The 21,388-nt window shown below is 45.1% G+C and overlaps 1 protein-coding gene across 4 annotated transcripts in view; it reads right to left on the bottom strand.

Moving 5' to 3' along the window:
- Positions 1–21,388, bottom strand: part of TLN2 (talin 2) — a 428,022-nt gene that overhangs the window by 270,912 nt on the left and 135,722 nt on the right. The window contains exon 1 of one of the 4 annotated variants that reach the window (XM_044230579.1): positions 11,109–11,190. The exons of the other annotated variants lie outside the window; for them this stretch is intronic. The gene's annotated coding sequence lies outside the window, so the exon portion shown is untranslated. Of the gene's footprint in view, positions 1–11,108; positions 11,191–21,388 lie in introns of those variants that run through there. 4 annotated transcript variants of the gene reach the window in all.

Genomic DNA, 21,388 nt, shown 5'->3' with positions numbered 1-21,388 from the left:
AAACCAAGGTGCATACTGCCCAGAAGAACCCAGGCATGCACGGACCAGAGGCCCCTAAAAGGACACCCCATGGGAAGAGGGGGTGGTCATAATATGTACATCCCTGATGGGTCCCCATAGGTGGGCATGAGGCCTTTGTTCACCAGGGCTCAGGGCGAGGGCGTCAGGGAGCTCGAGTCCCGCAGAAGAGGCCTAGTGGAAGGTGGAAGTGAAAGCGGGGAGCCTAACCGCGTGGGAGTTCCAATACGGAGGTTTCAGTGAGGTCAAAGAGCAGGCAAAGGACATGTACGTATGGTGCCATCAGGGCGAGCAGACAATGTCAAGGGGCACAATTTCTGGACAAACCACACCTCACTCAGGGTGGGGCTGTGACAACTGGAAGGTAAGGTGGTAACAGAGGGCCAGTCAGGAGTCCGTTCCGGAGCTGGGATGTTCACGGGTTCATGGGCAGGGGCGCTGTAGCCTGGACGTGGGGAGACATATGGGCTCAGCTGCAGGATTCTATCCCATGGGCATGATCTTGCCCTTGAGTACTTGCACGAAACTCTGCTGTCCCAGAGAGCACAGCGTTTCAGCACCGAGGCTTGGAGCTCTGTGCATCCACACAGCGGGGCCCAGTGTTGCCCCTCAGAGCATGAAGCTTTCCAGCACTCTAGAAGGAGGCATCAAAGACAGACACCCCACCCCACCCCCGGCTTAACTGGCCTGACACCCTTCCCCAGGGAAGCCTTGTGAACCTGAGCCAAAGGGCTGGTATGCACTTGTGGGCCGTGTAAGCAAGAGTAGAAAAATGGCTGATGTGCGGTGGAATCTTGTACAGGATAAATAACGGCTTTGAGGGAAAAAAGAGAGAGTGAGAGAGACTGGGGAGGGCCCAGAGCAGCTTCCTGAAGAAGCCAGGGCTGGCCAGAGAGACGCCCACAGCTGAGGAGCAGCCACTAGGCCAGGACAGAAAGGCACAGAAGGAGTGGACGGACAGAAGGAGTGGTGGGGAGGGCAGCTGTGTGGTGGCAGCAGGGAGTCAGGTGGCCCACAGGGCAGGAAAGGATGGGGCCGGGAAAGGGAGCTGGAACAAAAGTACTGGGAAGCAGCTTTTGGGCACAGTTTGGTCACTGACAGAACACACAGTGAGCAGACACTACTTCTCATGTACTTGCAGACCTCTGGCTTGTACCACATATTCTGGCGTGAAAAGTCTGGCAGAGAGGGGGGTAAAAAGGTTTCATTTAGGAGGGGGTGCTGTCAGCAGCCCACCTAAGGGCACATATGTGGGGAGAAGCCTCCAGACAACAGAAAGTCCCTGCCAACTGAGTATTTATTTTTTTTTAAGATTTTATTTATTTGACAGAGAGAGATCACAAGCAGGCAGAGAGAGAGGGAGAAGGAGGCTCCCCACTGAGCAGAGAGCCCGATATGGGACTCAATCCCAGGACCCCGAGATCATGACCCGAGCCGAAGGCAGAGGCTTAACCCACTGAGCCATCCAGGTGCCCCCTGAGTATTTCTTTTGAGACAAAGGCTGTGCATTGTGTCAAGCCCAAGAACCCAGAAGGAGGAACCTAACTTACAGAACTAGAAGGAAAAGAGGTACATGTTATGTTCCTACCAAGTGCCAGGCAAGAGCTACAGCATCCCCACACCTCAAAGCATGGGACACAAAGAGAATGAAAGGCATCCCAGTCCCTGTCCTGCCCTGGGATGTTGTGATTCAAAGGAGAGGGGAAAAAGTGGACTGTAAGAGACCTGAGCGACTTTTCCACCAAACAGAAGAGACGTTTATTATTAAGGAATTTTTGGTTTAAAACTGGTTCGTGTATTTTTCTTAAAGATTTTATTTATTTTTTTTGACAGAGAGACATAGCGACAGAGGGAATACAAGCAGGAGGAGTAGGAGAGGGAGAAGCAGGCTTCCTGCTGAGCAGGAAGCCCGATGCGGGGCTTGATCCCAGGACCCCAGGATCATGACCTGAGCCAAAGGCAGACACTTAAGGACTGAGCCACCCAGGCGCCCCTGGTTCATGCATTTTCAGGGGTAATAATTACTCTTCCAAAAAGAACCTCCACTTTTAGAGTTGCATACAGAAACACATACACATGTACACACACAGTCGAAATTCTAGGTGGAGGGTTTACTTCAAAACAACTGAGAGGAGCAGGACGGATTACAGACAAAGCCAAATCGATCATGTATTAACCATGGAAGCTGGGCGACGGGTACCTGGAGGCTCACACTGCTCTTCTTACTTCTGTGGGTGTCCGCCCTTTCCAATTAAAAAAACAAATTGAAGGCGACACAGGAAGGTATAGTACATTGTGTTTCACCTAATTGTGTTAGGACAATGACATTTCTGCAACAAACTCCAAACTCTGGAAGTGTGAAGGAAGGTGCTTTGGGCTTTAAAGGCAGTTTCTGCAACAGTTCCATTGGGAAGGAGCAGTTCAAGTTTTCTAAAGAAGCAAGACTTGCTGGTGTGCATACATGCAATCAGGCCTGAGAAGGTCCAGGGGACTACACGTGCTCCAATAGTGTGTCACTCTGACATCAAAATTTGGCACTTTCCTCTCTGATGACAGGAAGTAAGGCTGACTGATTCACAGGCATGAGGGGCAAGAGACTCTTGTCACGCTTTGTTGCCCAGTTGAGGAATCAAGCAATGCCAAGGTGAAGTGTCAGGCCCATCTCTGGAGCACTATCATTGTGACTGGCATCCCCATTTTAAAACCACAAGAAAGATGGCAAAAATCCAGGGGGAAGAAAAATAGGTAATACCTGCTCTAAAAGTTAATAGCTCATAATGGTGATTTGATAATCACCAACAGCCCTCAATTAGTAACAGTCAACCGAACCAGCCACCACCCCTCCCTACAGACACACACCCTTCCATCACCAAACTCAAAACATCTTACGCTACCATTTCCAGAAGAATGGTCTTAAGCCAGTGGTTCTCAGCCATGGGCAACTGGCCCTCGGGAAATCCTGGCATTGTTTGGGAAAAGTGTTTGGTTGTCACAACGGAGGGGTACTACTGGCATCTGATGGTTAGAGACCAAGGCCATTGTTCGATATGCTGCAACATGCAGAAGAGTCCGACAGGACAAAAAATGATCTCAACTTAAAAAAGGTCAGTAAGCTCAAGTTGAGAAGTCCTGGCGTAAGCAAGTAGAATTAAGTGTTAAAGGAATTTCCAAACTGGTTCAGAGAGGCAGGGAGGGGGAGAAAGAGACAGGGAGACAAAGAGAGATAAGGAAAGAAAAAGATAAAGAACTGACCCGGTCTTTTACAAATCTTTTATATATTTCTATCAATATTCTTTAACCAGACGTGATATTTGATGCCACATTCTCTAGTGTAACTCTCTTTTGTCCACTAACACGAGGAGCCAAACACTTGTGAGGCTACAATTGCCAAGACCAATATTTGCTTTTTTCCAACGGCCATGTTTACCCAAGATTATTCTGCTCTTGGTGAACTAGAAGCTGTTGACACACTTGGAAGAGGGCCAAGGAATAGTCTGGCACCCTTCCCCATGGGAGGCGAAGGAGAAGTGTGGTCCAAGAAGATCTGTAAAAACCACCTAAGGTTTTGGATGGAAACCACTTTGAAATCCCTTTGCAAATAAGCTCCTATCAACAGGGGAGTCCTGTTAACATTTTCAATAGCACTGAAGTCTTGAGAAGAGTAAAGAAAAGGGGGAAACCACAGGAAGAAGGAAGTTCGGGAAGAAGGAAGAAAGAGAACAATTAATCCCCAGAGAATTTAACAGAGCTTGGACTTGAAGAAAGCAGACAGGAAAAGCCACTCACACGTGATGACTGTTCCATCAAGTGCAGCTCTAAAGCCAGGAGGGATGCTCTTTAGCTCGTTTGTTAGCTCTGAAATATAACCCACAGCTGACCCCCACAATGATCAATAATAGCTTCTTATTTGAACTCTACTGTTTGCATTCACCTGTGTGGTGTGTTTACATAAGGAATTCGGGCAACAGAAATCCAGCTGCACCTAACCTCACACTCACCAGATTGCTCATGTGCCACAGACTTCCGTGGTTGACAGCTACTGCCCTCGACCACAAAAAATGAACTACAGCTGCAAAACTACCGTGAATTTCACCTGCTCACATAAGCAGCAAGGATTCCTGGCTTAAGACTGTGCCAACCTTGCCTAGGAATTCCAGATGCTACCCCTTCGGGAAAGTGTGGGCACTACCGTGTGCCCGAGATGGCACTCTTAGTGTCCTAGCAATCCTGGGTGCCAAAGGCTTGGGCTTATGTTCCTGCCTCTAGAGGAAACTTTCTCAATCTTTTGGCCTCTCCTAGGAAGGAGTTGAGGCTTTAGACCCAGAAAGGTCAGGCCAGAGATGCCCAGCCCCAAGTGTCCATGACTTTGGGGTACAGAGGACAATGTTACAGCAGACTCTTTGGCCCTCCCGTAAGGACAGAGACCCAACCTGTAGCCTGTAATGGTTGAATAGTGGCCTCCGAAAAAGATATGGCCATGCCATGATCCCTGAAGCCTGTGACTGTGACCACATTTGGGGGAAGTTATAGATTTACATATTGGTATTGAGAAGTGATCATCCTAGATTACACGAGTAGGTCCTAAATCCGATGGGAAGTGCCCTCGTAAGGGCCAGAAGAGAACACAAGGAGAAGGGGAGCCCATGTGAATCTCCTCCCCAGGAGTTTTATCAACGCAGGAATATTGACACATTCAAGAAAGGAGACTAGAAGTCAACACCACCCCCAGACTCTGACTCAAAAAAACTCAGCGATCCTTCAAAGAGTCTGTTCATCTTTCCTAAAAATCACGTATTCTTCTCCAAGAGGCCTACATCCTCCTCCTCTTCCCTATTTACCACGTTTAGGCCTGAATTCTCAACCACCTCTCCCAATTACTCATTTTTACCCTATGTGTATCTCTCCCAAATCCATGAAGTATACAGGTTAACAAATTGGTTTTTCTCTTTTTAGTCTTTTATTATAAGGGGTCTCAGCTAACAACTCACAAAGGCAGAGGAAAGAGTACCCCCCCCCGGCTCACCTAAGTCACCCAGTTTGTGATAACGTGTTAAGGCAGCTGTAGGAAACTACCGCCTGGTCTAATTCCGGGCTTGTCCAACCCCAGCATCTCAGAATGGTCCAGTCTAGGACACCTAGGACAAGGACATCCTCCTTCCCATGGTCTCTAAAGAGCTGAGTGAAATGGAATTGAGGACAGGTGTTCAGCCTTGAGGGTCAAGGATCTTTTCCAGAGAACTAGCTCTGGAGCATGGTATAGAGAGAGTATTTCTGGAGCATGGAGCAGAATCCCACCCAAAGAAACAACGCTTCCACAGGGGTCTGTGAGAACCATCCCAACACCTGGGGGGCCCTCTGATAAGAGACTGTCATCATGAACCACCTTTGCTGCCGTTTACTAAGGATCTCCCAAGGGCTGCACACTAGATGTTTTCAACAACATTAAAAGAGAACTACTTAGAGTTTTGATTTAGTTATTCTCTGCATTTTCTTTAACTTGTCCCCTCTTACATATATAGGCCTGAAAACACATGCTTAATGTAGCACCTAAGAAGAAAAAGGCTTGGTTGGCTTGACTCCTGAGGAAACTGAGGCACAGAGTGGCTTGGGTAATCTCCCCCAAGTCACCTGGGCAGTCAGTAGAAGAACCAATACCGTAACTGCAAGCCAGCTCTGAGGCCCGTGTCTTTAGCACTGTGCCCATGCACCACTCTGCCTCCCTACACCCTGTGAAGTCTGTCCCTTCCCCTTCAGCACATCCCTACCAACACCCAGCCCTACCAGGCCTGCCCCAGCTCTGTCCTCCTACAGCAAGAGCTCCATTCCTTGCCTCAGCCTTGGGCACCACCAGACCTCTTTCTCTTGGCCCCAATCCCTTACAAAGTTTAATTCGACAGTAATTAGGTATATAAAAATGTTCATGTCCTCCATCAAGGGCTCAGAGAACTCAATTCAACAGACAACAGTGACATCTGAACAGTTATATCGTAAGAACTACAGAGGACAAGAGGGAATTCCAGAGCTCTTAAACCAAACTGTCCTCTTCAGCTACAAACCAGCTCAGAGGCTTGTCAGAGTTTATGATCCCCTATAAAGGCTCACAGTATTCAAGCAAGATCCTGCCACTCTTTGTCAGAAATATCACCATCCCAGGGGAGGCATTCTCTGCTAACCACTCCAACCTCTTTCAGCCCAAATCCACCCACCCCCGCTCCCAAACAGTTCCACTGAATCCCTAAGACTCAAAGGTTTACAACTTTCCCTCTAGGTGCTACCTCTAAGGGAAATACTTTGACAATGTGTTTCAAATATCGTTACAATGCCAAGTCCCTGAAATCAGCAGTAATAGCCAGGTAGGGAGATCCATTCTCAGACTAATCTTAGATGCAGAAGTGCTTTCAAATATAAAGATGCTCAACATTCATTCTTCATGCTAGGAAGAACTTGAACACAACTTTATGATCCAAAGAAGATGCTAAGTTAAAGCTGTTGTATTTTCTCAACTGGGTATGACACGGCCAGAAAAATACTGTTTATGAGAACCTGAGAAACTGCTTGCTCCATAAGAAGTGGAGAAAACAAAAGCAAAATTGTCCTTATAGCATGACCCCAACTGTGTCAACCCAAGAAATAAACAAACCAACCAATCCCATCAGGGAAAACAAGACAGGAAGTTAGTCAAAACACAGTTTTCTCTGGAGTGGAGTGGAGCCAAGGGTTTTTCCTTCTCTTTTACCTTTTAATATTTTTCGTGCATTTTCTAAAATGAACGTGCATCGCATTTAGAGTTGAGAAAAAATGAGCTTCACGTAAAACCAACCAACCAACTCCTATGGTGGCTGAGTCCTCGGGAGTGACTAGCACAGGGCTCCTGGAGAATGGGCACTGTCCTCCCTCCTCAGCCTCCAGGGCCGCTTCCCTTTTCCCCGTGCACCCCCCTTCTGGCACCTTTCCTTCCTTCATGTTCCCAGCATCTGCCTCACACCCTCCCCCTCAGTGCTTCTACACATGCAGGTGTGTGCTTCCCTCCTCCTCTCGCACACTGGGAAGGAGGTTCCAACAGGGCATGGGATTTCATCTTTCCGTGAGTCACTCCGGTAAACCCGGTGCCTAACAAAGTCTCTGGCAGATCCTAGGGTTCCATCAGTGTTTGCTGAAGGGATGAACAGAGAAGCCTTGTACATCTCATTACCTGTAGCCTCCTTGCTAACCCTTTCCCTGGCGGCCTGCCCCTCCTGCTCTCTTACACCTTACCAGGGGTCACCCGTTCCCACCTGTTTTGAAGGAACGCATACCTGGCCTCATAAAACACTGGCATCTCTACTTATTTCCTTGCCATCTTAACAGCGACAGCCACACCAGGTCAGCAATGATCACTGACACCTGAGAGCGTGTGCATGTCCTCTCCCCTGCCCTCACCATATCCTGGAGAGGGGGCTCTGGTCATCACTCTCCTTTCACAAAGGCAACTGGGGCTTAAGCAGGTCAAGGAGCGCCCTCACTTACAGGCAGGAAAGAATAAGGGCTGGCTGACTCCAAAGCCCGGGACTGGACAAGGCTCTGCTGGGGCCAAGAGCCAGTTCGTCTGGTCTCTGCAGCGGATGCTAAGCTTCTTGTGGGCAGAAGAACACACGCTGCTCTTCTGTAAAGGTGGCCATGACTGCCCCACACAGCGCACATTCCGATTCTTGTAGATTTGAGCTGCAGAGCGGTTTTAGTGTGCACTGATCCATTATGTGGGCTAACCCTCCCATATTCAGCGTTTAAATGGTCTGCCTGGCAAAACGAGGGTCATCCAAACAAGTTTCAATTCATTCAGATTAACATGGCTATGCAAGGAATTTAAGGGTCCAACTGTTGCCGGACAGTGCCCCCCACCAAGCAACTGATCAGAGGCACTTCATTAAGTTGTATGTTAATTGTTGCTCTTAAATATCCATTAACACAGATCCCCTAAAAACCGGCTATTGGGCAATGATGTCACAGATTGTATTTCAAAAAGCTCTTTTAGGGACATCATCTGTCATCCAGCACAATTTATTATGTAAATGCTTTCCTATTTTCAAATTTTCCCTAGAATTCTCTAAATGAGGTAACTTTCCACTATTCGAAACTCATGAAATCTTTTCTATACCCAATGAGTATTGTTAACGCTCCTCAAATTAGTTAGGAACTTGGCTCACCCTGCCGAGTCAGTGGAAAGTTTGGAAAGCCCTGAGTGTTAGCAAGGCAGACCCACAGGGTCTCAGCACTCCCTAACAGCTAGTGTGGGGCTGTGGCTCCTCAATCCCTAACAAGTGGACACACAGGCATTAGCACACACCCCCCACCACCTCTCTCCCCTCCTAGGGCTATTTGCACAGGCAACAAAGGGGGTATCTGTAAGCATTGCACAGAGCAGGTGTTAGCCAGTGGGAGGCAAGCTGCATCTTACATAGCACAATAAAACTAATGTGCTCGGGAGAAACAACCCAGAAGCAGGATCTGTGATAAAATCTGCAAGGTATAAAAGTGCAGGAGGGTCTAACCTACAGTGCCAACAGAAATTCCTTTTCCAGGTCGAAAATCTTGGTCATTTCTAGATGGAAACGAGCATCACAACCACCACAGGAACAGGCCCACTCGGACCTGCCCAGGGAGGATTCTGAGGGCCCCTCCTGTTCCCTGTGAGACCAGCCTCCCAAGCCCATGTGGAAACTAGAAACCTGGGCTGGCTGACCCACCAAATGTTTCTCATCAAGTTTACAGGGGTGTATCCTATAGGGGGAAGAGCCCAGACCAGGCCTCTGAAGGACCAAGTCTGTCCCCATCTTGCCTCATACAAGACGTGTGGCTACAGTGTTTGAGCCTCTTAGTCTCCCTCCCTCACGGGTAAACTAGGACTCGCACTGCTTAAAGCTCCAACCCTGGACGATGTCAGGACATGTGCAATAATTTCAGAAGTTGAAACACTGCCACTGAGGAGATGCACCCTGTTGTTGGGGTTTTTTTTTCTGTTTTTATTGGTTTTTGTTGTTTTTAATTAAAAGTTGCCTAGGGATTCATTTAATGGCCCACCAAGTAGGAATGACGTGTGTGGCCCAAGCTGGGCACTGGGAAATATGGGAAGAAATAAGGCCAGGGCTTCGCTGTGGAATGAGTGCCCCAGTGATGGGAGAGGGGAGACCTACCAACAAATGAGGTCAATAAAATGGGATGCACACTGGGGTGTTCATCCAAAGTGTTCCACCAGGGGGATTCTAGCTGTGATATCTCTGGGGTACACACATCCTCAGGGAACCACAGAAGGGTTCCCAAGGGAGCAGGTAGGCTGGACAGACTCTGAAAAGCTGACAGAAACCATGCCGAAGGCACAGGAAGGGGGGACAAGGGCCAGTGGGCCTAATGTGGGAGGGGTGGTGAGAAGGTGCAGTCAGGGACACACGGGCCAGGCACCACACCTCTGTTAAACGCATTCCATCTTCACTGACCTGCTGTGGCTCTAAGAAATCCCAAATTAAAGAGGAGGGTCACAACCTAGACACAGAGTCAGGCCAATCTCAGCCTCGCCCTTCCGTCTCATGACTCTGCCGCCAGCATCCAGCTAATCAGATAAGACAGCAAGACATAGGGGTAAGACGAACCAAAATGGTTTAGAGAAAAACAATCTTAGATCCCAAGCCGACAAGCCTGTAATATTACAGCAAAATATTTACCTGATATGGGCCATAAATTGGCTCCAGATTTAAAAACAAAAAACAAAAAACCTCAAACATACGTGCTAAGAGAAAATAGCTTCAAACCATTCTGACACCTGGCACCTACTATATGCCAGGTATCAACAACTTGAATGAAGATGAGCCCAACACAGCCCTTGGTCTCCAGGAAGTGGTGATTTAAGAATTAGTACTAAAACCTTCATCTGACAGTGGGTGGTAATGATAAGGGAGCAGGAGACTGGCTGAAGACAAAGCAAAAGCTGGCGCCTTGCACCCCCTCTCCGTCCGCTCCCCCTCAGTCCTATGTGTAGCATCCCTCGGGCAGCCCTGACTGCCATGAACAATAAGCAAATAGTTAACTTGCAGAGCTCACAGTCCTGCTAGACAGGAGTCTCCCTTGGCTTACAAATGTCCTAAATCTCACTAACAAAGACGATTGATAGCAGGATTGACACCCCACCAAAAAGTCTCCCAACTATCTTAATGTTAATGGCTGGTCTAAAGACAACATTGATCAAGCCACAAGGGCAAGGGCAAGGGCAAGGCCTCGGTAGGCCTCTGACATCCTGGCACCTTGTAGGCCCTCTTTAGCATATGAAAACTCCGTTGAAACCTCCCTTCCCCTCACCTTCCCCCAACCGCAGGGTACATAACCTGCCACCCCCCCCTCACAACCCGGGGCAGCAGCTCTTCCTGCCCACGGGGTCCTGTCCCCGTGCTTTAATAAACCACCATTTTGCACCAAAGATGTCTCAAGAATTCTTTCTTGGTCATCGGCTCCAGACCTCAGCCCACCGAACCTCACCTAGATTCTAGAACTTCATCAGTAAGAACTAAAAAACTAAAAAAGAAGAAGAAAAAATTGGTAAGCCAGGCTGCTCTGGGGCATGTAACAGACTGGGGGGCTCAGGACAGGAGGGACAAGCCAGGGGAGCTTTCTCAAGGGACAGAATGTTTGCTTCTGAAGACTGAGAAGCAAGAGTAAAGGGGGGAAGGGCCACCAGTGAGATTAACAAAGACAGCATTCCTGAAGGAACAGGACCCTGGCACATGAGGGAACTCTCAAGCAGCTCACCAAGGCTGAGCCCGGGGGTCAGGAATATTCTAGAACATGAACAAGGAGTGGTGATCTGAAGACAGAGGAGCGCAGCAGGCCTCCAGACACAGTCACAGAAATCGATGTCCCCTTTTGCAAGCAAAGAGAGTTTTTATTCCAACATTTTCCTCTACTCTGTCCGGATCAAGTGCCTGGCTCGTTAGTGCTTGAAAATGTTGGCCATTGTTATTGGATAATCAGAGTCTTGTATGCACTCTTTGTTCAGTAAGGCAGGGAAAGAGAGGAGAATTTAGCCACCGGACTCCCTGAAGGGATTTAACATAAGGCAAACTCACCTGTAAAATGGTTCCATAGCAGAGACCCTAATGAAGGCATCCTAATTATTCCTCAGGAGGCTCTTGGCTCCTCTGGCGAAAGCATTAACCACTGAGGAGGGCGCTGGAGGAAATGCAGACACACCCGCCAAGGAGGGGCCTCTGTGGGGTGTGTTACATTCCTTGGAGAACTGGGCCCCCTGCTATAATTTGTATAATCAGACCAGAGATTGGACTGCAGAACTGTTTCCCATTTATTACAATATCACACTCCTGCCCAGGAAACCCCACCCAAGCTTTTGTTTGGAATTCTTTTCCTTGATTAGGTGTAAGCCCTATTATTCCCGCCATTCAAAAACAACACATGGGTCTAATGAACCACAGTGCGGGGCACAGGGACAAACAGTCCTGTGCGAGAATTGGGCTAGCTAGTTCTTTTCTTCTCTCGTTTTAGAGTGAGGACTTCTTTTTCATTTCCTGCTCTGAAGAAGAGTGGGAAGCAGGGACATTTTGTACAAATGGAAGAGCAAATTGTATTTCCTCTCTGGAACAAGCCATGCTAGTCCAGGGAAGCACTCCCAGGTTATGTCCACAGCCACGCACTGGGTCCTGGCCCTGAGGTCCGGGCTGCTGTCCCCACACTCAGTCAGCAGGAAGTGGGTAAGGAGGCCTCCAAGCTCCATCACTCCATCTTTGGAAATGCTGCTCTTGGTGGGGCTGCCCTGTACTTGGCCTCCCCACAGGAATGACAAAGCTGTGACTCTATCTGGCCTCTGTTATGCAATTCACCCGGCCTCCAAGTCCAAGGGCTGAGCAACAGGGCCAGGGTCCCCCACCAGACCCCTGGGAAACATAATCCAGAAAGGTTCATTCATACAATGAAAGACAGGTTATAGGAAAATTTCATTTCAAAGCACTGAGATAAAAGTTGGGAAAAAGGATAAATCACTTCATTGTTTAGTAAGTGCTTGAGCCACGGAAGAGACCTGTTTTGGGATCTGTATAACCTGAAGGGGCAGCTTGGGACAACCATGGGTCTCCTCTTGCCTCTACCAAAGCTGCCGGGGCGGGGCTGGAGCTCTGACTCTAAGGAAGCATTTCAGTGGTCAGGCCAGGGACCTCATGCTCTTGTGACTTCAGTTCAAAGGGGCCAGTTTTGGCCAATGGGATTTTCCCCAGTAACTCTAAGCCCAGTTGAACTCTAGCTGGGAGGCTGGAAGATGAGGAAGTCAGAAAACCTGGGGCTGGGTAGCCATAGAGGACAAACAGGCAATCACGACCTCACAAGTTCATCTGGCCATCAAGGGGATAAAGGACACCCCAAGACAAAAACTAGGAGCCCAAGAGAGCACTTTGATGGGCTCAGTCCAATTCCCAAGAACCCCAGTGCTCTTCATTTCCCATCCTGGGAGATCTTCAAAACACACAGAAACCTTTCCTGTTTATCAAATTGGTGAATGGGTTTCTATCACCACCAAACATCCTTGCCTAAAACAAGCACTTGATCTAGGTCTGGTGCTGTGACAACAGTACTATCTCAGAGCTGGTACAGCAGATAAAAATCCTTAGTGTGTGACTGCAAACGACGGCAGCATGGCTGTTCACGATAGAATAGTGTCTCACTGAACAATGGACAGCAAAGCTCACTTTGGACCAGATTTGCCAGGGGGAGCTCCTCAGAAGGGAAAGGACTACAATTTGCCCATGAGGAGTAGGAAGGGTGTAGGTGAACAGTGAGGACGTTACTAATCCCTCTGTGAAACCAGGTTTCATCACCACAATTCCTCTGGGCTCAGTCCACATCCGCTGGCCTCAGTTCCTTAGACTGTAGCCCACGCAGAACTGGGAGAGGCTCTGCTGGCAAGCCGGACTGCTTTGATTTTTGGTGATCCTAGTAAAATCCAGCAATCCCCAAAGGCGACTACTTAGAGCTCTCTTATATAAGTCCCTGCACCCGGAAACACGAGAGCCAAGTCAGGCTGTTGTCAAAGCTGTGCCTCTGAGCTTCTCCTGGCCCACCTTGCAGCTCACATCGTTGGCAGAAGGGGGAGGGGACTGTCCATCCACAGCAGTCTGCATAGAATCAGGAGCTACATCCTGAACCCATGTGGTGGATGTTCAGGGATGGGGGAGGGGGATAGGGGGTGCGATGAAAAAGATACAACACAAGCAGGTCCTTAAGCAGCCTACAATTATCAGACACGGACACAAAGGACCCAATCATGTGCCTACACACTACCAAGTCTATGTAAAAAAGAAATCCTTTCTACATCACATCGGGGCAAGGAAATCTTCCTTGAGAAATGCAACTCCAAACATAAAATGCCAGTAGTTAACATAGGCAAGATTGGTATTACTACACAAACATGGTTTTAATTACTCAAATGAATTATTCAATGATGGCTTTCAGATTTTCTTTTTCTTTTTCTTTTTTTTTAAGCAGCAAAGTTTTGTCTTCTAATGTTACTTTACTCAGAAACCTGATAAGCAATGTAAATTCATGAAAGCAGAGCTGCTCTGGTTGAAATGGGGGAATGGGGGACTCGGGGTCCTGTGGGCTCCCGAGGGGCCTCCACGGCACACACGGAGCTCTAGGAATCAGTTGGAAAACAGCTCTTTTAAATGTATTAAGGACTTACAGCTTTCGGGCACACATGGCAATTTAAAATTTACCTAATAGAAGTATTTACAGGTACAGTCTACTAACGAGAAAGGGCTTGAGCTTACATTATGAGCCTGTGACTTTAATTCTGCCAGCCCAACTTCTGGCAACACAGATAAGGAGCCCCCCCACCCCCACCCAACCAGGAAAGTGCCAGAACCCTGAGGCATCACATCTTACATCTTGTATGTTACTCTCTTCCCCTTTTAACATTTGGTTCTTTACATCTGTAAGTTCTCTGCTCCCAATGTCCCTTTCCTTCTACCTACTAGGTGAGGGTTTTCTGAATTTCAACCCTATTCATGTGTTCCCAGGGCACACCTAGAATGGGCCTCCATCTGCCTAAGGAAAACAGGGCTGCCAGAGCCCACAACTCTACCCCAGTCTGGGTTACCACCACTGGCTCGATCGCTGTACTCCACCCAGAGTCTCCTTCAGAAAAAATCAGGCCAACCAGTTCATTTACATCACTCTTGCTCAGAGTGTGCTCCTAGGATTCCTGCAGAGGTCCTGTGTTCTAGGGAGTCCTCGGATGCCCCAACATACTCCTACACATCATGAATTTCTTTGAGGAAAAACCAAGTAGAACCGTAAGAAATCATGAACACTTTTTCTGTGTGTGGCATATCCCCCATCGTTGCCATGTTCTTTGGGAAACAACCAGTAACTTAAACATCTATCCTGGTTATTTTTAATTTGACACTTTCTTATAAATAGCAAATAGTTTCCTATACAGAAAAGCAAATCAGAAATGTATGGAAATGAACCAATAAATGGTGAATTTCAAGTCCCATTAAAATCAGGACAGTGACAAGGATCCCTGCTATTAACTATTTAAAACTTTACTTCAACCTCTAACCCAGAGAAATCAAAGAAAATGTTAAGAAAAGGCAGTAATTTTTATTTTTTATATATTTTATTTTTGTAAATGAAATGTCTATTTGCCTAGAATCTAAGTGGACTGGAGATAGTCAGAAAGAATAACTAGATGAAGAATGTCATTTAGAAAACAAAAAATTCCAAGGCTACCTGGCTGGCTCAGTCCATAGAGTGTGTGGTTCTTGATCTCAGGGTTGTGAGTTAGAGCCCCATGTTGGCAGTAAAGATTACTTAAAAAATAAAATCTTAAAAACAAAAAAAATTCCACTCATATCAACAAAGTATAAAAGGAAGGAGGGATGGGGAAAGAGAAAATACCTATAAATTAACTTACCCATATATATGTCGAATCAGTCTTACTTTCAGTTTTACTGAATAACACAGAAGATACAAATAATGGCGCAACCAGTGCCCACACAAGAAGACCCAATTTCGTACAATGGCAATTCTCCTTTCGTCACAGTTTTTAAAGTCAACACAATGCAACCCACATTGCAACAGGATATTCTGTAGAGTTTATAAATCTGATTCTAAAGTTGAGCTGGAAGAGAGAAAGATTCAGCATGACTGAAAAATGTTTTGAAGAAAGAACAATGAAGGGAGACCTATCCTAACAAAGCTAAATAAATATACTGTAAAGTTACAGTAACTAAAAACTGTTACCACAGACATAGATCATTTACTAGGGTAGAGAGTATAGTAAGCAAACATATGGATATTTAGGATACAATCAATGTATCATTTAGAGTAAATACTGAAGAGCAAACAATTATATATTTTTCCAGTACGGAAAGAGACAACTATTTGATACATTCTGGAAAAGTATATATGCACAAAAGTAAATATCCACAAAAATGAAAACGAAGTTATCACTTTCCCTCTATGAGGCACAAAAACAAATGTTAGGTAGATAAGAGATATAAATGTAAGAACAAAACAAAACAACAAAAAGACAAAAAAAAAACTATTAAACCAGAAAATATGGAGAATACAATTTTATTTACAAAGCCCATAAGATAAAAGTTCACTGATGTAGGAACAGCACAGTTAAAGCTTCTGTTCTATAAACACTAAGACAGGTGACAGAGACACTATTTACAAAGGACTTTTTGAGGAGGGAATTAAATTAGCTTCATTACTTTTTACCCTAAAGCATCATATAATGTTTAAATTTGTCCTAACTAGTTAACCCAAATATGGTTAATGACCTTTTTAATAGAACTTTACCCAAAAAAGGTTAATTTAAAGGCACACTTCAACTCAGCCTTCCATAAATATTCAAATTAAAAATGAGTAAAGCCATAGAGTTTGCTTGCCATTTTTCAGGAATTAAAGTCTGAGGAATGTGGACAATTATCTGAAATATTTTACTTTAAACATTCTCCTTATTGCCTCTCCCATAGATGTTCTGAAAGAGAAACTATGTACTTCAAAGGGCGTGCCTCTAGGTTTTTGATGATTATCTGAATGCCTGCAACAGTCAACAAAAAGTATCATCCCAAGGGTAAACTAAGAATCTCACAGGGAAGAGACCTTGTAATTTCCAAATGGGAAGGGTTTTTAGGTTTGGGGTTTTGTTTTGTTTTGTTTTGTTTTTTAATAGGACAACATTTAAATTGTGATTTTTTTTTTCATAGCTAATGCTTTATAAAATAGTTTTTTTTTTAAAAATCCACCTTCTGCCCAACCCTTGAGTTTTTATCCACACTTACTCTAGTCTTGCTGGAGTGTGGAATCTGGGATTGAGGTGCAAAATTATCTTGTAAGTGACACTCCCTTACTGGAAAACAATCCTATGGACTTTAATCTTCTAGGCTTAGCTCACTGTTAGGTTAAGAAACTGACACTCGGGCATAATACACACATTTTCCTTTCTTTCCAGAAAACAGTCCTTCCTGGCCTTAATAAAGTCATACTTCTTATTTTACCTTTTTCTAAGTAATTAACACATAATCCTATAGATGCACAATTTCTCACCATCCTAGAAACAGAATATGCCTCTGATTTCAAAGGTCTGTAATTTTCCCAAGCTCTTCCATCCATCAAAGCTACTCAAGTTTTAGTTTTTCTTTTCCAGGAGCATTTTTACCGCATGTCTCTAAATCATCCTAAGTGAAAACTATGGTTTTCTAATATAAGTAGGGTTTCAAACCACAATCAAAATTCCCTCTACTCTCTATTCTCAACAGCTGGCCCAAGAAGGTCTCACTTCCCTACCCTGAGTCAAGGCAACCTCATCTGCAGAATCTCTTGTCCCTCCAACAATTCCCTTTGTGCCTGACACACGGAGGATCAACAGCCATCCCTGCCATCTCCTCTTTTCTCCAGCCACGGTGAGGGCAAGGGTTCCAGACTCACTATCACGAATATGTTCTTCACATTGTAATCGTTCCAGGAACATCTGTTGTAGTATTTTATACTAAGCATCTTGATTGATCCTGGATAATGTTTACTCATTTGCATCCATTTATTAACTACTTTTCTACCAGGAAACACAATTCTTTGAACTCCTCTGCCAAGCCTCATGAGAGAAAATGAAATTTCAAGACAGATTTTGGGTTGTGTTCTGTCACTTAGGTTACGGGCAAAAACAAAAATTAGATTAGAAGAGATTTATCACAAGCTAATAATCACTTAGCTCAAAAATCAAACAACAGCTATTGGGAAACAACATTTATGTTGTTTTTCCAGACAACTTAAGTATATTATAAATTATGAGAAAGCATTTTTGTGCCTGAATTACATAAAGTATCCAAAGCATAATGCAACCAGCATATAGAAAGCAAATAGTCCCTTCCATGTTAAATTGTGGGTATATAAAGCATTTCTTTTCATGTGCATTTTCTTAAAAGACTTGAAATGACATAGCAAATTTTTAACATTCTTGAGAAAAATGGGGGAAGATAACAATGAAACTTTTACATTCTATTTTTGAACTATCTGTACGATTTGAGTTTTCACAAAATTTTGTCATTTTTTAAATACGACAAATGCAAAAATAATACTGGCAAAGATGCACTGAAAAGGACATTCAATGGAAAAGTAAATTGCTTGTTGCACTATAAATTGATAGAACCTTTTCCCACAAGGTATGCCATAAATGTAAAAATACTGATAACACTGACTGAGCAGTTATTTATTCTCTAAGTTTTCCATAATGTGGCTACATCATTCTTTACCAAAAAAGCAATCCAGCTTAATACATTCGCCACATTGCATCTCTAAAATGTAGGCTTTGGCAATGTTAGTTAGCTACATACTAGTACATTCGATTCCTACCTGCAGTAGTTACATTCTTACAAAGTCTCCACTAACCCTGAACTGGCAAAGACTGGACAGTTTCTCCATGGCCAAATACAGGGCTAGGTTCCTGGGAGCCTCTGGTCACATTTTCATCCAATGATCAATGCGTAGCCTTGTTTTATGCATATTTCTGTTTGAAGACACCTAGAAAAATTTATCATTAACGCTGAACTCATGGCCAAGAGCACTCTAACTCATGCCTGAAAGGAAGCTTATCTAACACATGTATTTTCTCTGTAAATCACATAACAACCTCCTCATCCTTACGCACACTAGACAGCACTATACTGTACTTGGGGGTCATTTTTAAAAGCAAAATCACCAATGAAAAGGCACAAAAATCTAAATAATGTGGCATTCAATAGGCCATGGGAAGGACGTTTGTTTACAAGAGAGAGCTACAACAAGAAGCATCACCTTGTCTGACCTCAGCCGGGAACAGGTGCAGGACACGACTGGAATGTTTTGCCTCTTGGCACACGTGTGTGTCCAAGGCCGACTGTAAAAGCGCCTGGATTCATGATTTCAGGTTTACCCATCAATTTTAGCACGTAGACAAAATCTGCAAATATGCAATCTGTATCTATTGATCACTATTTGGCTTTTTAATAGTTACAGTGGAATTCTCAAAAAAAATCAATGAACAGCTTGAGTAAAGAGATATCCAGAAAGAGCTTCCTTGTCTGTTAACTTGGTGGGTCCCAACCAGCAGCGATTTTTGCCTTCGAGGGCACATTTAGCAGTATCTGCTGACAAATGTGGATCCTCACAACTGGCTCTAGTGGGTAGGGCCAGGGATGCCTCAGATCATCTAACAACGCACAAGACAGGCTCTAACCACAGTCATCTAGCCCAGAGTGTCAACAGCGCCAGTAGGGAGAAGTCCCATGAGGACCTGCTGACAATATACATGTTTTTACATGTAACTTCCTGCACCTTCTCTCAAGGTACACTTTCATGCCTAAAACAAATTATTCAGGGTCAAGGATGGAGCTCAGACCTTGTTTCTTGGTGGCCTTTTAAGGTCAAATTTAACTAATGAATTCTTTTTTTTTTTTTTATCCTTAAGATTTTGTTTATTTGACAGAGATCACAAGTAAGCAGAGAGATAGCAGAGAGGGTCGGGGGGAAGCAGGCTCCCTGCTGAGCAGAGAGCCCGATGCGGGGCTCGATCCCAGGACTCTGGGATCATGACCCGAGCGGAAGGCAGAGGCTTTAACCCACTGAGCCACCCAGGCACCCCTAACTAATGAATTCTTATTACACACAACGGAAGACACAAAGCAATTCTAAGTTGTACTGAAAAGTGGGACTTTCCAGTCATTCCCAAGGAGCTTAGAATGGTAACTGGGTTAATTCCAACAATAACGAAAAATATAGAGCCCATCTGAAATCTTGTTTCTGTTTTAACACCGAGTAAAAATCATCGCTGCATGGGAAGTAAGCCATCTAGAAGTCCAGTGCCCAAGAGATAGAGAACCCAGTTCACTCCCAGCAGCTTTCAGGGAAAGTCAGGAACCTGTGAGAAGGTAAATAAAGCTACCCTGTCTGAGGAAGACTATTAGTAGATCTTACTAAGGGGCACCTGGGTGGCTCAGCTGGCTGAGCGTCCAACTCTTGCTTTTAGCTCAGGGTTGTGGCATCATTGAGCCCCATGTCAGGCTCCTCACTAAGTGGGGAGTCTGGTTGAGATTCTCTCTCTTCCTCTCTCTTCCCCCTCACCCAGCATGCTCATCTCTCTCTTCTCTTTCAAATAGGTTTAAAAAAAAAAATACCATGTCTTACTAAGTCTTAATGATTCTGAGAAGAGACCCACCCTGACTATGTGGGCTGCAAACACCCTGACCTATAAAAATGCTGCATATCTCCCTCCACTGCCCCCCCATGCGGATTCGGTATTACACATTTATTCAGTCTTGAATCAATCCTATTTTTAAATAATAAATCAAGCCATTTGTAGAGTGGCCTCCAAGGTTACTCAAGAGCATTACAAAATCACTGTGCTAACACAACAAGGATATGTAATTCCCAATAGACAGACTAGCAGACTAAGAACTGCACTTAAAATTTGGAACCCGAATGCTCAGCGGCTTGAGGTTAGAGCCAAGTGATTATTTCACTAGTCTTTTATTCTGGAAAGATGTTTTAGCTCAATGGTGCAAAAATAAGCCCAAGATATTACTTCCTGCTCTAAAGTGGGTTTACTGTCCAATGCCTACAACTTCCTCTAGGATCCTACTGAACACTCTCAGACCCTGAAATTCTCCTGCATCTTTCCGCAACCTCTCTGGCCACTCAGGCTTCTGCTCTTCCCCTTCTCCAGCCTACATTTGCAGCCCTGCACCCCCCACAATGCACTCTAGACCAGTGCACTCTTCAGACCACCAGGATCAGAACCACCCAAGGAGCTGGAAATGAAAATGGGATTCCCAGACCACTTTCCTGTCTGGCAGATTAGAATCTTGGATGGAAGAGTCATGAGTCTGCATTCCCATTCTATCTCCTGGCTTGTCTGTTTTTGTTTTGTTTTGCTTTGTTTTGTTTTTTGTTTTTTAAAGAATGATAGCCCCAGCCACCAAATAACACTTATGACTCTCTGACAATAGGTCAGTGTATCTTTATCTATCACGATCTCCTCTCTCTGTTCTGAACACCTTTCCACTGCCCAACCCTAACTTCTAAACCCATTTTAAACATCCTACTTAAGCTAGGAAATGTCATCTGCTATACCTCCAATAGAGAGAAATACCATTTCTCTAAACTTCCGTAGCATGCTATCTACCTAGGACATGCACCACATAAAATGAACATTGTAGATTTCCTGGCTTACCCAATCAGATGGGGAGCTCAAGGGTAGGGACTGTGTGCTATAGCTGGGTTCATCCCTGGTGACCAGCACAGCTCCTGGCACAGAGCAGGTACACTCACTTACTGAACACATGGATGTACGGATGGGCTGCCTCTGAATGGCACTCATGAACTTCACCAATTCCACCTAATTTTTGCTTAATGATTTATGTGAACAGGTAGACTCAACTGAGTAACTTCCAGCACAGCAATCTGAAATGAGTGGAGTAGCTCTCACAGGGAGCCCTACAGGAGAGAGAGGTCCTTCTCCAGAGACATTTGAGCTTGGCACTCTGGAGAGTCTCAAATGAACGAGCCAGCTACTGAGCATACACAGTCCTAGTGAGGAGCAAACACAGATGACGGGGACAAGAAGGAAAACTGGCCAACAGATAAGTTCTCTGGGCATGAGCAGATTACAATAAAACATTCTTTTCCATCAAGAACCACGACAAATACTGGCATCAGCCCAAGAGGATCTACCTATAGAATCATGTCTAGATTCAACTGGACATGAGCCTAGAATTCAGAGCTGCCTATAATTTAAAGCTGTAATTGATATTTTTTTTTCATTGTCAACCTATCCTCCAGCCTCCTATTCCTCTCTACC

The sequence above is a fragment of the Neovison vison genome, chromosome 13 (genome assembly GCF_020171115.1).
Source record: "Neovison vison isolate M4711 chromosome 13, ASM_NN_V1, whole genome shotgun sequence".
NCBI classification, from domain to species: domain Eukaryota; kingdom Metazoa; phylum Chordata; class Mammalia; order Carnivora; family Mustelidae; genus Neogale; species Neogale vison.
The sequence above is the reverse complement of the archived record's forward strand: the minus strand, read 5'-3'. Positions and strand labels throughout refer to the sequence as shown.